We start from the raw sequence: 17,457 nt of genomic DNA, 5'->3' as shown, positions 1-17,457 counted from the left end.
CAACTCCATCAGTCCTATGATCGATGGGGTTTTTTAACATTTTGTTTTGTTTTGGAACACATTCAGTTTCAAGCCATTGCAATTTCCTTTAGAACAGGAATCCCAATTCCCAACCACGTCTGTTCCCATTGTTCCTGTAACCCCAATCTCAGCACACAGAGGCTAAACATCTTTTCCAGAGCATGTCCCTGTTCCATGTCTCCATCCTCAAAAGCCCTGCTGTGCAGTCTCACAGGCTCTCTTTTTGAGAAAGAGCCTATGCAGTCTGCACATGCACAAAGCCCACTGTTGGCAGCACAGCTGTATTGTATGAGGCTGCTGTGCCTAGGGCTCTTTGTAGGAGGATCTCCCACAGCACTAACATTCACCATCTGTCACTGTTTGCCGCAAGGAGATGTCCAGTGGACTACATTACCTAGAATCTTTGACAGCGGAGTCATCAAAGTGGCAAATGAGTGTTCCTCGAAGTTATGTTATTTTTCTTGCATCAAAGTTACTGACCAGATGCGCACCGTGGATTGTGGTGACAAAATGATAGCTAGTCATAGGCTGCACTTAGATTAATCTCAGTAACAATTGAAAATTCAGACCCCTTATACTCAGATCCACCTCACCAGTCACAACTGAAAAGCTTATTTCTCTGAGTCTTGACAGAAATAAGAAAAAAATCACAACCGTAGTAAAATTCTAATAAAATAGCTGAAGATCTCTAAATAAAATACCCAATGAGATTAACCAAAGTAGCATACCAGGATAGTGGGAGGCAGTGGTTTATCACAGATGAGTCTCCAGACAATGTAATAAGATGCCTATAATGATTTCATCACAGGCATAGCTGGAGAGGTGCCAAACATCTTCATTGTAACTGGAGTAGGTGACAGTGAACCTTGGTCTTTCCCTAAGCTGCTGCACCACTGAGAGCTTGGCATCTGCACTCTCTTCTACCAGTTCTTTACAATCAGAGAGCGCTGCTGCTTTCAATGATGACAGCAGGCATCCAGTTTCAGAGATGGATTGCTACACTTTAAAAAAGCTTCCTCAAAGTTTATGATGGAGGAGATGTCACATAACATTCGGCTTTTGATGTGATGCAGTGTAGCTGTTGTAATCATATTTACAAGATATGATTGATAACATGCTGTGCATAAACCCTTTCCTTTAGACTTTCCTGTAAAACAGAATCACCTCCTGTTTCCCAGTCTCATCTACCAAAGTATCCAAATGAAAAAAAGAAAAATTAAATTGGTTCAAACAGGGCAAACAGCCCTGAATAACTGTTTAAGAGTAGGAGCTCCAAATTTGAGTTTGCTGAATTATTATAAGTCTGCAAATAATATTTTTGTTTGTTTCATTGAACCTAGACTCATGCCCCATGGAAGACTAATGTGAGATCTCAATGAATGCTCAGTCTCAGTGTAAAACTCTTCACTTGATTACCATTTTCCTTTTTTTTTCAGCAGTTTGATCTCGCTGATACAGAATTCATTCTTGAGCTGCACTACTCCAGCAGGATGTAGGGGAGAAGCTGAGGAGGGGGGTGTGAAATTCCTCAGCTGCTTCTCTGCCAAGCACTATTCTCCCCTCAGCTGCTCAGAACTGCAAACCACAGTAATCACCCCAAGTGACTTCAAGGTTAACATAGCTAACTCTGCAGGCAGGGAATTACTGAATGCTGTTACTATTCTATCTCCAGAGTTGGTGGGGGATAATCTCTAACACAAGTGGGTGGCAGGTAGCATGTGTTTGATACTAAGGACTTCCACTGTAGCCTTCCCCCAGAGCAGCCTGTGTGTGGATGGGGAATGTTTTACACTGAGTTGATCTGTTGTGATCACTTGATTTGAGCAAAACTCATCTTCAGCATCCATACAGGCAAACTGTGACTCCCATGGAAGAAGATGGAAGTCACCAACTCAGACAAAAGGAAGGCATTCAATTCTTGTAATTAGGCTTGATGGGAAAATTCAACCACTGGTAATAAGTGCAAATATATCTTAGTAAGGGAAGAGCGCAGTAAACAGTCTAGTAAGCAATTCCAGCAGGAACAATAGATCTCAGTGTACGTTTGTGCTGCACTGGACTTGTACAAGATCTTGAAATTAAGGCTATCAAGTAACATATATTTTAAAATAACCAAAAACCTCCAGTTATGAAACAATCAAGTTCTGTTTTTGAAATTCTGTTATTGAAATGTATTGTTTTGCTATTGTGTGCTTGAATCCACAGTCAAAAATATCTAAAATATACTGCAAACCTTTGAGCAAACAGGACATGAGGTTAAAGTTGATGCAAAATCATCATTCCCAGGAGTCTGGCACATGGCAAAGTTGTGCTGGAATCATTTAAGACATCAGATTATCTTGTGCAGTAGTGGGAGACACTTTGGATGGTGGAAGGACATCCAATACTCCAGATGTTAAGATAACAAATATTTTCAGGGCACTTTGAAGATGAAGTACATAAATAGAAGGTTTCATTACTAGGATATTAAGAAAAGTAATAAAAATAAATACAGTTAAAACTGAAGAGCATCTGAAGGCTCTTTTATGAGACAAAACATAGGGGTCTTTTCAAAGTAATGATTTATTTTTTCACATTACTCCTTTTCATTAGCAGAGTTCAGAAATTAATTTGATAATTTCTGTTTCATTCGATCTAGCATTTTTGCTGGAGTAAGACACAATTAGTCAGCATAAAGAAATTTGTAAAAAGCTACTAGACAGAGAAGCTCACTCAACCACTAGCAGCACTGATTAAATCCAGAGTCACAATAAAAATGGATAGACAATATATGGCCTTACCTTAAACCATCTCAAATACCACACAAAGAAGGGGCAAACTAGCATGAGAGAGTACCGTAGAAAGAGAAAATGAAAGCCATTCATGCAACATCTCAATTTCGAACAGCTGTGTAAAACATCTGGAAGCTGCAAATCCTGAAGAGCCCAGTAGTCCCCTAGTCTCCTGTTTCACCTAAAGACACCATATTTGTTCTCTGTGAACTACAGACCAGGAACAAAAGGAAGAATCACACATCACATGAGGAGCATGAACAAGCTAGAGATTTGTTGGCTTCTTTACAAATCAATCAATTTTCTGCGTGATGGATGAGAAATGTCCTACAAGGCTCTCGTTGCCACAGTGGTATATTGCAAATTCCTTTTTTTATATGGATAGCAATTGGGTGGGAAGCCTACATCCTCAGGCTTACACCAGTTAGTGGGATCTTTCAGCCATATCCTTATGGTTACTTTAAATACATATTGTCTCTTGTCAACCTTCTCCTTTTCCAGTGATGATTATATGTAACAATACATCTTCAAGAAGGGAAATTTGAGTAAGATCAACAGAAGTGCCTTTGAAGTGAGGAACATAATGAATGCTAGCCATTGAAATTTATGAGATTTCCCTTACTGGTAGAGAAAACTGCGGTATTTGATAGAGCTGAATTGAGGTGCCCTTACAAGAAAAGTGGAGAAAACGTCTCATACTGCTTTAGGAAAGGAATGTAGTATTCTGTAAACAGTATGAGGTAATTTTTATGAATCATAGAATCATAGATTTAGCTAGGTTGGAAAACACCTACAAGATCATCCAGTCCAACCATCCACCTACCACCAATAACCTCACTAAACCATGTCTCTCAACACTATGTCTAAACGTTTCTTGAACACGAATGCTGGTATTACTGGAGAGATCGCTTTGTGGAAATATCAGAAAAGACATCCTCAGAAAGAAGGATAGAGCAAGGAGTAGGGAATTTGAAAATGAAGCAGAAGATAAATAAATTCTCAACTGGATCAGCAAATGACTGCTTATAGAACTAAAAGTGAAATCAGGTAAGGACAGGACAAGGCAACAGAGTGCAAAGCTCCTGATTTACCTCTTGATTTTTGAAGGAAAGATTATGTGTTTGAGGTCAAAAAAATACTTATTCCTATGATTTAGACATAAAAGATGAAATCACTAAGAAATCCTGCAAACATTTTTTCTAGAGAAAGAGAAGCTTAGGAATATAAGAAACCTTTTAGGATCCTCAAATTTGGTTTAGGACTGTAAGGACTGAAATGCAAAGATATTAGGGATGGTGATATTTTTTATGCATGGTGCACTCATGTAGAACTAAAAATACACAGTGGAGTTGGGGACTCAGTTCTTCAAAGTGAAGAACACCAGAACCTCTAACACCCATAAAATCTTCCTTCAGTTCACTTGTGCATATGTGCCTTGGTGTATGGTGAGGGTTTACATATCAAGATGCTAGTTATAAGTTTGTTCCATTACCATTGTTCTGTGTGTGCCTTTTGCATAATTTAGACACAACTCTGAACAATGGATTGCTAAGTCGCTTGCAGGTCTCTCTGTTTTACTTCTTATTATAATACTTGAGAACTTCACAGATGGCATTTACATGAAGCTCTGAAATGAGGGACTATTGTAAAAGATGGGAATTGAAGCACTGACTGATTAATGTCCAAACGGCCTGTCTATTTTATGTGCCTACACTGAGGCTCCTAAGATTTGGTGGGTTTTTTTTTTCAGACTTTTTAACCTTAGCAAGAACTTTACACTTTCCATAAACCATTTCCATTGACTTCCATGGCTGTTTCTAATGTTCTTCAGTTCTGCAACTCAGACCCTTGCACACAGCTACCAATTACCTGTGAAGCTCTTGGTGATACACTGCACATCATATGTGTCAGAGAGAAATAATTCAGTTGTCGGTTGCAGCATTTCATGACACCAGTTCTGGATGATTCAATAAATACATTCCACTTCCCTTAACAATGAAAGCTAAAAAAAGATAACAATATTCTTCATTAAATTGTCCTGTCCCTTGTGCTAAGCATTGAGTGTGCCAAATAGAAGCACTCAGACTGTTACCAGAAACAGTCACTCCTGCAAACTGAAAGTACCAGTTTTCTCCTATTATTCCAATGAGTTCTTTCTCAGAGAATTTCCACAGTCTTACTAAAGAAAAAATCAAGTCATGAAAGCTGAACTCTGTATTCAGCAATTTCAAACCTAGGCAAGACAAGGGGATGGAGTCTGGAAAATATGTATCCAGTGTGGATATTTGTACTCTGGTTTGCAGGAGATAAAAAAAATGGTACTGGAAATCAGTTTTCTTGTTTTTGACAGTGTTTGCAAACAAATAAGAAAGGATGATAGAATGTTTCCTCTAATGTCTTGTGTTCTTGATATAGATAATAATATGAAAAATTATATAAGAACAGTTGGCATCCAGTTAGCAAGATTTGCTAAGTGTAATCATCATCTGAAGGCTACTTAAGCATATGTCACTCTGCCAATCTTTAAAGCGTAAAACAGGGTGAAAGCTGTTTAAAGTTCCTGTACCCAAAGTATGCTTTGTGCCACAACGAAAAACATGAACTCTAATGGGTCTAATGGTCCATTCCAGCCTTAAACTCTGTGAAACTATGAAGGAGATATTAGAAAGTTAAAAACGCATTACTGTCATTAACATTTTCCCCTTAGTTGCATACAATTATGTTTATACATTTATATTACTATATATAAATACATATCAATCCTTCCTGGAACTGTTGGGTCAGTATTTTCACAAGATCCCACTCTTTCTTAATGCATGAGACCTGTGTTTCACAGGAACAATGATCTGAAAACACAGCCTAGGTACTCTAACTTGTTTTCAACTAGAAGCAGCTACAACAAATTGCTGTGCGCATGAACTGATCCACAGAAAAGTACACCAAAACAAAATGCATGCTTAATACTGAAGAATACCACAATGTTCCCTCAGAGCAGTTACTGCTCATAAACCATTAGCAGTTCCCAGCAGAAAGCAGTAAACCTTTCTGTTCTGTGTTTTTCTCAGGTTTAATGCTTGTATCTTGAAAAAAAATGTAGAACATGGGGATGAGGTAGAAAATATAGCAAAACCTTGCAGGATGTAGAGAAATTGGAAAAAAGCCAAGGAAAATATGCTTATTTCTGGAAATTTCAGAGCTATGGTTCATTTGTTTGTTAGGTTTTTTGCACCCTACTGTCACACTTTACACTGACTGTGATAGGACTAATGAGAAGACCCAGCATTTAGGAGATTTCAAATTACAAATAAATGTTACACATAAAATGTTGTACTTTGTTTTCTACATTACTCTCTCTCATGCACCTCTCTGCACATTTTCCATGGGGCTTCTCACTTCAGTGGCTGAGAGGTGTTTATTGGCAGCATATTCTACTCTTTTTTCTTCAAGCAGAAGAGATTGCCCAGACAGAAGGAAAATCATGAAAGTGAAAAAGAAAGTAAAGGTTTTTCCAAAGAGCTAGAAAGTCTCACTGCTTAAAAACCTTGCAAAATCGGAAAGAATTATCTGGCAAGAAAGACTGAAGAGCATGCTGTAATGCTTTAAATCCTCAGGTTACTACTTCAGCCTTTGTATAAGTTATCCCTCTAGAGGCCAGTAAAGAATCAAACACCAGTTACTGTGAATTAGACTGTTATACTACTGTAAAAGCAACTCTTACCCAAATTATTAACACTTAAAACTCCTTCCAGCTGTCCAAAGGCTGCCTTTTGTACTCAGACTGAACTGTCCCACAATTACAGTAAAAACATGGAGACAATGCTATAGTATTACATTTATTATGATCTAAATTCTGAGTGTAGGATCATAGAGTACCCACTAAGCATATTCCGCCCTCATTCGTGAAGGCAGTATTTGCTCCTTTAAGAAGCATGTTTGAGATTAGCACATACTGAGGGGAAACTGTACAGTGGATAGAGCCAGGAATGGGACACTACTGTACTCTGGCATTGATTTGCTTGTCTCTGAACTTCGTGTCTTGGTTTTACCATCTATAAAATAGACACAGCATACAGCTGACCTGGGAGAAACACATCCTGCTTCACAGAAGTGGTACAAAGACTAATTACTGTAATCAATATGCAGAACAGCCTCAATAAAAAGTGCAATGGGAATACAAATCAGTGTAAGATTTGGCAAAAGAAAAAGGTATACTCGTGCTTTAGTTTTAGGGAAGAACATGCATGCTGATCTAATGCTTTCATATGGAGCAGGTCTTACTTCAAGGCTCGTTCCTGCAGCCCTCACACAGCCTCATTCCCACAGAATTTTGCTTGAGGAAGGCCTTGAGATTCAGCTCTGTGTGTTTTGTCTTGGTGCCAGGAAATATTATCCTTTTAACTAGTAGGTCCATTACTTTGATAAGTGTTCAAGTGGCGTCACTGCATCTTCATCTCTTCAGTTGTCATCCAGCACCCGGGAGGCAAGGAAAAATGAAGAAAGCACTGAATTTTTCCATCGTTTCTAAAAAGTGATATTTCTGGGACACTGTACTTGTGTGGGTGGGCAGATGGATGGATGGATAGACAGACGGAAAAGGGAGTTTCCTTTATGAGATTCCAATAATTGGTATGTGGTTTACATTCCATTCATCTGAAGGCCTCTGCTTTTAATCAGAAACAGGCTTGGGCTACTAAACTACCTCTAGTGTTCAAAACGTGCCCTGTTCTCAGCCAGTGACTTTTCTCACATGCATCCTTTCTCTGACACTCACAGTCCCCAAAGAGTAATGTGGTCATTTACCACCAAGAATTGTGTGTCAGGTCCAGTAATAGGAGCTGGTTCAGAGCCTTCTTCCAGGCAGAGGTTTTCTGATTGCTAGCTTCACAAGTAGGAGCACTTTATAGTGCAGTATTTGAAATCAGCATTGATTTCATGAAAATGTTTTTTCTCCTTTTCTTATCATAGGCTCATCCAACTCTGGGAAAGCCTTGCTTGGACAGTGTCATGGAGGTCTGGCAGCACAGCTTGGTCTTAATAGCCAGACACTAATGCAGACAACTGTCAAGAATAGTCCCATATTTGGCTGCTGAACTTGCTGTGCATTAAGCACAAATGAATGAGGGGCTAACACCTTGTCCAGAACTAGTCAGACTAAATAAACAACAACACAAGATGAATTTCAGCTTTAGAGCTAGTGAAAATGTGGAGAACTTCCACATCAACAGCTGCTGTCTGAGGCCACAGTAAACACCCAACGACTTTTATACCACACTGCAGTACTATACTATTCAGAACAGTTTTTGTAACATCTGTGATTGGCCTGCAGTAAACCTTAAACAGTTATTTGGATCCTACCTTTCCCCTCCAGCTAGCTTGTTAATTTACAGATCTGTTTAGTCTTAAGTTTTAATAAGATATTTTCTGAGCTTGCGCTGACTGGCCCATCTAGGTCATAACTTTGGAGATTCTCTATCAAGTCCTCCAAGTCTCCTCTTCAGTGCTCACTGCTTGGGCAGCCAACAAACACAGTGGAAGATGTGCTGTAGTATGACAAACTTTCTAACAAACGAAGAAGAGCTTTGCAGCTCAGGGCTTTGGCAACTCTCGTCCAGTAAACATGCTGTTTACTCCCTTTGTGCCTCAGTTTCCCCTTGGGGGGAAGACAACTGGAGACATATGCAGATCAGACAGCAAAGGGAAGGCTAAGCCCAACCTCTGCCTCTCACAGGGCAGTGCTGTGCTATGGCCACAGATAAGTACTACACAGTGTTGCCTGGTCTTGCTTGCCACAGCCTGTGGAGCCATGGGACATAGAATCATCATAGAATCATAGAATGGCCTGGGTTGAAAAGGACTTAAAAGATCATCTAGTTTCAACCCCTTTGATGTGGGCAGGGTCGCCAGCCACTAGACCAGGCTGCCCAGAGCCACATCCAGCCTGGCCTTGAATGCCTCCAGAGATGGGGCATCCACAACATCTTCAGGCAACCTGTTCCAGTGCGTCAGCACCCTCTGAGTGAAAAACTTCCTCCTAATATCTAACCTACATCTCCCCTGTCTCAGTTTAAAACCATTCCCCCTTGTCCTACCACTATCAACCCATGTAAACAGTCATAACCCCTCCTGTTTATATGCTCTCTTCAAGCACTAGAAGGCCACAATGAGGTCTCTTCTCAATGAGCCTTCTCTTCTCCAAACTAAACAAGCCCAGTTCCCTCAACCTTTCTTCACAAGAGAGGTGCTCCAGCCCTCTGATCATCTTAGTTGCCCTCCTCTGGACCCATTCCAAGAGCTTGACATCTTTCTTGTGCTGGGGGCCCCAAGCCTGGACGCAGTACTGCAGATGGGGCCTCACAAGAGCCAAGTAGAAGGAGACAATCAGCTCCCTCTCCCTGCTGGACACTCCTCTTTTAATGCAGCCCAGAACATAGTTGGCCTTCTGGGCTGCAGGAGCACACTGTTGGCTCATGTCCAGCTTCTCGTCCACCAGGACCCCCAAGTCCTTCTCCACAGGGCTGCTCTCAAGGAGTTCTTCCCCCAGTCTGTATAAATACCTGGGATTGCCCCGGCCTAAGTGCAGTACCTTGGACTTGGTCTTGTTGAACCTCATTAGGTTCACATGGGCCCACTTCTCCAGCCTGCCCAGTTCCCTCTGGATGGTTTCCCTTCCCTCCAGTGTAGTGACTGCACTGCTTGGCTTGGTGTCATCTGCAAGCTTGCTGAGGGTGCATTTGATTCCATCATCTGTGTCATTGATAAAGATGTTGAAGAGGCTTTGGCAGTTCATCAGTTTTCAGCTTGCACTGCAAAAGTAAGAATTGATGATGTGCTGAAGGAAATAAAAACATCAATAAACTTTCCCTTCTCCCTTGTTCTTTAACAGCCTCTTCACATTCATTTCTCTCCAGAAAATGAGACCTTTGGGTCAGTCTTGTTCAATGAGTAATTCACTGGATCTCTGATATAGGTTACTAGCAGCCACTTACCAAACTCTAACAAGCCAAGACATTGGCACTGGAAGGTGAGAAGTATTCAGAGTTGCTCTTTGGGTTGCAAAAGTCTCATCAAAATCCTCCACCTGCAAGCCAAGTATTTCCCCTCTCATGCCACAGTGAAACAGAATCTCTCTCCAGCAAAGGCTGTTAGCCCTGCATTCTCCCTTAAGAGGTGAGATTCAGTCCTGTGCTATGCTATTCAGGACAAGAAGATAGCAGAAAATATCATAGAATGGCTTGGGTTGGAGAGAACCCTAAAGCTTCCACCTCTCCTGTCATGAACAGGGACACCCTCCACTAGACCATGTTGCCCAAAGCCCCCGCCAGCCTTCTGTTGTATCAACCACAAATACTCAGCTCCACACCTGTCACTGGATGCCTTGATCAAAATGCATTACAATGCTTTGTCCTGCACTTTCCACAGATCTTGATTTCAGGCTTCAAGATCACAATCTGAGGATTCACTCTGAAAGAGATTTTTTCAACGTTCTTCAGACAGATAATGAAGTTAATTCTATAAACACATGCGTTGGACAGTGATGGGGTTAGCAGCACTGCTGATTTAGGGTATGTCTATCAAGATCAGTGATAGTCTACAGGACTGAAAACAGAATTTGCAGCCTTGAACTGGCTAAATCACTTCCAATTAGATGAATAGTAACATTTTGTAAGGCTCCCTGTTGTCCAGTCATTTAGGTTTCACCCACCCGTAGCTGCTGGTTTGGTTCATTAGCATCGCAACTGCTTTTTTTTTTTTGTCATGAGAGAAACCATAATTTATTTTGGATGCTGAGACTTAGCACTGAGGTAGTCTTTGGTACAATTGCTCTTTTCTGCTGAACATCCACTGTTATCCAGAGGTACCACCATTTACTTATGTTGGACGCCAAAGCAGCTTGATACAAGGAGTCTTTGGATTCATCTTTTTAGGTGTGACTATAGTGGATTTGCCCAATGTTTGATTATAGGAAGGTGAAATCCTGAAAAAAACTATCACCAGCACACCACAGGGGCCTCTGAGCAGTATAGCAAGTTCATTTAGCCATGCCCCAGTGCTCTCCCCACACTGATCAGGCATCTTTACACATCATGAACTATAATCCAGCCTTTAATGTTAATTAAGGTGTGACTACATAAACTTTTGCATTTTTTCCCCTTCTCTTCCCTTAGTTGGCCACAACTATTCAAGTGTTGCTGAAGGTTATTATGTTTAAGTATTAAAAAATGCTTAGCTAAACAATTTAGCTTATTTGCTTTTGCTGATAGTAGCAGTCCACCCACAGAACCCTTTCAAAACTTTTCAGTGTTTTGGAAAGTGGATAAGGGACTTATTCAGTGATGTGCAAGTTATGCCTGAGCCAGGAATGAAGTGTGCATTTCATGAAATGAGAAATAACCTCAGACCACACACACAGTGTAATTTCTGAACTCCAACTCATGCTCTCTTCCCCTCGTCCCTGAACACACATTCACACACTTCTGCTAAAAAACAAGATGATGACTGACATCTCCAAATCCTTTAAGCATTCTTCTACAGCTAACAGCAGAGGGAGGTTTTCAGAGCTTAGGTGGCTCATTATTAGCAACAAGCTGATGAAAAAATGGATTACTGCAGTATGTGCATGCCGTGCCAAAAAGAAATAGTGAAAAGCCTATGCCATCTAAACACAGCTTTCAGGAGAAATGACTGATGCAAACATCTTAAAGCTGTTTTTACTGCACAGGAAGATGACAAGAAGCCCTCCCCGGCATTTTGTTAAAGAATAATGTTGGTTCTGACATGACTTGTTCAGTTAAGCTAAAACCAGAAAGTGTTTCAAGTATTACTTTCCATTATAATCCAGTGAAGTAAAACAGACAGATAAAGTTCATTGCATACAAAAACTGCTCACATCCTTTCCTCTCTCAAGCACAGGAAGGTGCTCACATGGCTGGTGAGAACAAACTACACACAGAATAGGCAAAGGGCAAACTTTTCCACAGCTGTTACTCTATTGCTATAATATTATCTCCCAAGTTTAATTTTGGGTCCTGAAGTGAGTGCACTTACCCACGAACACACTGGCCAAACCCTGCTCAGTTCTCCTGAAATATGCTGCTCTGAAGGAAGCAGCTTCATTGTGGCCAGGTAGGGAGTTCTGGTGCTTTGAACTATAGCATGTCTCCTGAACTGCAGAGCTTAAAGAGAGTCAGGAGAAGTGCTTACAGATCAACTTGGATGGTTGGACTGGATGATCTTGCAGGTCTTTTCCAACCTAGCTAATTCTATGATTCTATGAACTTCTGTCTCTCATCACTGTGTACCTGATCAGCAACACCAGGATCCAATAGCTCCTCTGGTATCTGCTCTATTATCATGAGACCACGCTATCTGCATGCTGCTTATGCATACAAATGTATGTACACAATGTATTTCTTCTGTGTTACTTCCACCAACAGTTCAACCTGCTTAACACTTTCCATTATAGGACCCTACATTTTGTTGTTTATAACTTTGCCAAACTCTGAGTGCTCAAGCCGAAATTTTTTGTGCGGGGTGTCTGCATCAGGCTGAATTTTTTTTCTGGTGAGTTTCAACTATAATAGTACAGCTGTTCTGAATATGGGGTTAAAGGAGAGCAATCTCCTTCTTCCTCATGTGGTGTTTATTTTTGTTTTGTTCTGTTTGTTTTTAAACAGAAAGCTATTGAGAAGCTATTTTCTCTGCATACTTTGGGATAAACACTGAGAGTGGTAAAGGGGTTTCCCTACTGTAAGAGGCTGGACTGTCAGGGCCATGCCTCATATCAGCCTTCTGAAAATCTGCCAATTTTTGGCCAAGATACAAAGGTCTAAAACATGTACCTTGCCCATGCTCCAAATAAGCTTCCTAGAGAGCAGCAACATTATTTTTCACATACTTCACTTAAACTTGACGTCCCTCACCTCCTCCATGTCCATCACCAGACATCCCTCCCACAGATCAGCTGAGAATCCTTTCAGTTAGAAAAAGATATATAGGGCAACTTATGCAATTTCTAGTTCTGGCCCCCAGGAGATGCTGTGGCGTCAGCACTGAGCAGGTAAATTCTGCCAATTGTACCATCAGTACCCATTGGTGGTACCCATGCTGTGTGTTTTAGAAAGCTGCTTAACTTGGAAACAAGCTGATGAGCTTGGGGTAACAAGAAATAAATGGAAAAGCAGGGGAGATTGTACAGGAATGGTGCAACAGGAGAGCAGAACAGTCAGGGCATACTTTGCATTTTAAATACACAACGCAATCTCTCAGATTGTAGAACAGAAACAATAATTCACAAATGGCAGCACTCCTTTGTTTTCAGCTAGCATCCAGGACATCTACTAGCAATTAAATCCTTTTTTTCCTGTGAGTGGTTGGTCCATAGAAGAGACTGCAACCTAGTAGTTACTGCTATTAGCCATTCCAATTGGACAAATTACAGAAATTGCGATTCTAGATGTTCATGATGATTCATGACGGAATCATTCCCATCTGAATTGCTTTTCTGTTTTGTTTTTTCCTTAAAAATTTCAAAAAAATCAGGTTGTCAAAAACAATCAAAAACATTTGTGCCAAATGCTGTATATGCATTACAGTACAACCTTCACTGTATTCTCATCGATGCTACTTCTTATTTTCCCCAGGACATCACTCTTTTTATTTGCACAGAACAATTTCCTGTAAAAAAAAAATGCTTTTTTCTTTCCCTTTCAGATTTGCAGCTCTTCTGTCTCCCACAGTACTCTCCTGGAGAAGCTGGCAGCCTGTGGCTTGGACAGGTACACTCTTTGCTGGGTAAGGAGCTGGCTGGAGGGCTGGGCCCAGAGAGTGGTGGTGAATGGAGTTAAATCCAGCTGGCGACTGGTCACGAGTGGTGTTCCCCAGGGGTGGGTGCTGGGGCCTGTCCTCTTCAATATCTTTATTGATGACCTGGATGAGGGCATTGAGAGCACCCTCAGTAAGTCTGCAGATGATACCAAGCTGGCAGGAAATGTCAATCTGCCTGGGGGTAGCAAGGCCCTACAGAGAGATCTGGACAGGCTGGATCTCTGGGCTGAAGCCAATGGGATGAGGTTCAACAAGACCAAGTGCCAGGTCCTGCACTTCGGCTCCAACAACCCTAGGCAACACTACAGGCTTGGGGCAGAGTGGCTGGAAGACTGTATAGAGGAAAGGGACCTGGAGGCATTGGTCAATTCTCGGCTGAGCATGAACCAGTAGTGTGCCCAGGTGGCCAAGAAGGCCAAGGGCATCCTGGCTTATATCAGAAACAGTGTTGCCAGTATGAGTAGGGAAGTCATTGTTCCTCTGTACTCAGCCCTGGTGAGGCTGCACCTCGAGTACTGTGTCCAGTTTTGGGCCCCTCACTGCAAGAAAGACATTGAGGCCCTGGAGCATGTGCAGAGGAGGGCGACGAAGCTGGTGAGGGGTCTGGAGCACAGGCCTTATGAGGAGCGGCTGAGGGAGCTGGGATTGTTCAGTCTGGAGAAGAGGAGGCTCAGAGGTGTCCTTATCACTCTCTATGACTACCTGAAGGGAGGTTGTAGTGAGCTGGGGCTCAGCCTCTTCTCTCTTGTAACTAGTGACAGGACAAGGGGGAGTGGCCTCAAGTTGCACCAGGGGAGATTCAGGCTGAATTTTAGGAAATACTACTTTTCTGAAAGAGTGGTCAGGCATTGGAATGGGCTGCCCAGGGAGGTGGTGGGTCCTGGAGGTATTCAAGGAATGTTTAGATGCTGTGTTGAGGGACATGGTTTAGTGGGGTTACTGGTGGTAGGTAGGTGGTTGGACTGGATGATCTTGTGGGTCTTTTCCAACCTTAGTGATTCTGTGATTCTGTGAACAATGCCAGAACAAATCCAAGGATGAAGAAATTTCAGTTTGCACCTCCAGATCAGCTGCAGCCTCTGTGACTGTGAAGAGGACACAGCTGCAGAGTGGCTTCCATCTCAACTCATCTAAGCCAAGCTACTGGGTGATTGTAATCTCTTCTAGTCCTCATTTCATTCCTGGTTCCCTACATGAACTGCAACAAAGGTAAAACCAGACGCACATATCACGGATTTCATGTCTGTTATTCTCTATTCATAAAAAGGCTAAAAATATTTGAGGCTAAAAAGTTCACTGCACTGGGTAGAATAGATTCACTGCAGCTTCCCAAAAATTCTGAACACCCACTTCTTGCCTCTGAAGGACTGATACAACGAAACACAAACCAGTGACATGCTTAACCTATAGTAACACAGTTAAGATGATTTTATGTGTTTAAAACTCAGATAATCTGAGTTGGAACAATATTCTTAGAACATATTCTAAGAAAATAATGGTATTTCTCTCTAGGAAACTTATACGGAGCACTGACAAAACAGAGTTTTTACAGCTTAGCCAGAATTTGGCAGGTTTTTAGAAGGTTGGTATCAGACATGGAACTCCCTCTTCCCACCCTTTATATCTTTCCCAAGGCACATAGTCAAAATATTCCTCAATATTCCCTCCAAGTATAGGACTGCTAAATCTCAAGTCGTGTACTGTAATTCATTAATATATATGTGCAGCTACAAAACCATGGAGGGTGGGCAGAGAGGCAATAGGAGCCTAAACTGTTTTGTGCCAATACAATTGCTGCAGGTAGAAAAGGAAAGACAATTCAGGTTCACACCTGAACCTACTTTGGGCACGATAAGACCAAAGCAGAAAAAAAGAATTTCTATGTAAACAGTTTTCTCAGAGGTACATAAATTATATTCCCAATTAGACCACAGTATGAATTTGTTTTCTTTGTCACTGAATTATAAATCAGGACAATTAGGAACTCTGTTGGAACTTCCATCAGGGCCTTAATCACAGAGAGGTCAGCGCTGCTTACAGTTGTGAGCATTTACCTCAAACAACATAAACATACATCTGGTATTTGTTTCTAAGGTTATTGGCATAGACTGATTTTCAGAGTGATGCGGGAGATCATGTTTACACGAATGTCCATTTGATGGAAACAACTTAGTATGAAATCATAGGGAAAGAAAATCCCTTTAGTATAAACAGCTCTGGTGAAGTAAAACACAGATTCATTCTGAGTTGAGCTGGTATTTGTTTAGCATCTGAACTATCCACATTGCTTCACCATTGTCTTTAAGGAAAGCAGTGGTAGGGATTGCTAATATCAAACATATTACCAATGTTTAGCCATTGGTTCATGTTACTGTTTTTCTGGGGGCAAATTTTAATGTAATCATGCTGTGTGTGTGTGTTTTCAGAAAACAGTGCTTTAGAGCAGTAGGTCTATGCATTTTCCATTTTGTGTAAATTATTGTGTGTGCAACCTTGAGTCACACTGTGTGTAGATCCACAGACACATGGTCAGACCGACCACTTGATTTCATCCTCTCATCTCAAGAAAATACAAATAACTCTCAAGTATCATGCATATAGGGAATAATTACATAAACTACTTCTTTCATTTTGGAATAGATTCTTCATTTGATCTTTGAAAAAAAAGGCAGTTTAGCATTTTGAATGCCAACTAAACAAATGCTAGGATGTCAACTGAACAATTCTGAAGCCTACCAATCATTTTGTTTAGATGTACTTTCCTCTTCTTTTAGAATCAACTTCTGTGCAAAATCACACACAAGATACCGATAGCATAACAAGGATACTCCACGCGTGATCTGTAGGAATAAGGGTGTATGTCCAGAATTATCTGAAACTCTGTCTACCTCTCTCATTTGCTCAAACTACGTAGATGTCCTATTTAGATCTCAGAAATTGAATTGTGTGAATTATCTTAAGTTATCTTAGTGAGTTATCTTAATCAGTCAGGTAGATTCTGGTATAAAGGCTTCTTACACCACCATAACTCTTTCTACAGGATACATCAAATCAAGGTGTACTGGATCATGGAATGTGCAAATGCAAGGAGAACAAGTTTTCATAAGAATATTACCTCATTTATTGCATAAGCTGGAAGGTATGCAGTGAATGAAATATGCATGGCACTGCTGGAGCAGAAAAAGTCTTAATAGCAAAGGCAGTAAAATGCTTCCTTGGAAGCACAGAATCCTCTCCTCCTGCAGATTCTTAACTGTATTCTCATCTTTGCAGTATCTAGTGATAATTTTTAAACTATGATTGTGTTGTTAACCATTTCCCTTCTCTCCTATAAATGCTGTTCTCCGCTGCTGAAGCCACAGTGCTGGCAGTGTTGTCTTTCAGTGTTTGAAGTCATGACCCAATAAAGCTGAGAGAATACATCATTTCAAATTACCTTATTGTGCTCATGAAACGTTTGTATGTACACCCTGACTTTCTAAAACGTACTCATTATCTGAAATTATACATTCATCCTCCCCAAGATCTGTGTGCCACATGGCTGTTACCAAATCTAGTTACAAGCATAGCTACAATTTGTAAAATGTCCTTAAGATCCCAGCTACACTTACAAACCAGACTCAAGACACACACAGTATTTTTAAGTGGATCAAGTGACAGTTTTGTAAACAGGCTGCTGACAGAGCTGCATTTGTTGCTGCAGGCAGGGTTAGATTTCTCACTATTTCACCAGCACACTATTTTTTTCCCCCAAAGAATTTCCATTGAAGCCAGTGGGAACCACCAATATCTTCTGTGTCAGGTCAGAGACCCAAATCCAGAACCATAGGAACCCTACTGA

General features: G+C 41.0%; 1 protein-coding gene across 1 annotated transcript in view; it reads right to left on the bottom strand.

Moving 5' to 3' along the window:
• ERCC6L2 (ERCC excision repair 6 like 2) overlaps positions 1 to 17,457 on the bottom strand; it is a 135,606-nt gene that overhangs the window by 51,438 nt on the left and 66,711 nt on the right. The window lies entirely within an intron of this gene.

This window comes from Numida meleagris, chromosome Z (assembly GCF_002078875.1).
Source record: "Numida meleagris isolate 19003 breed g44 Domestic line chromosome Z, NumMel1.0, whole genome shotgun sequence".
NCBI lineage: Eukaryota > Metazoa > Chordata > Aves > Galliformes > Numididae > Numida > Numida meleagris.
This window is presented reverse-complemented; position numbering and strand designations above follow the sequence as displayed.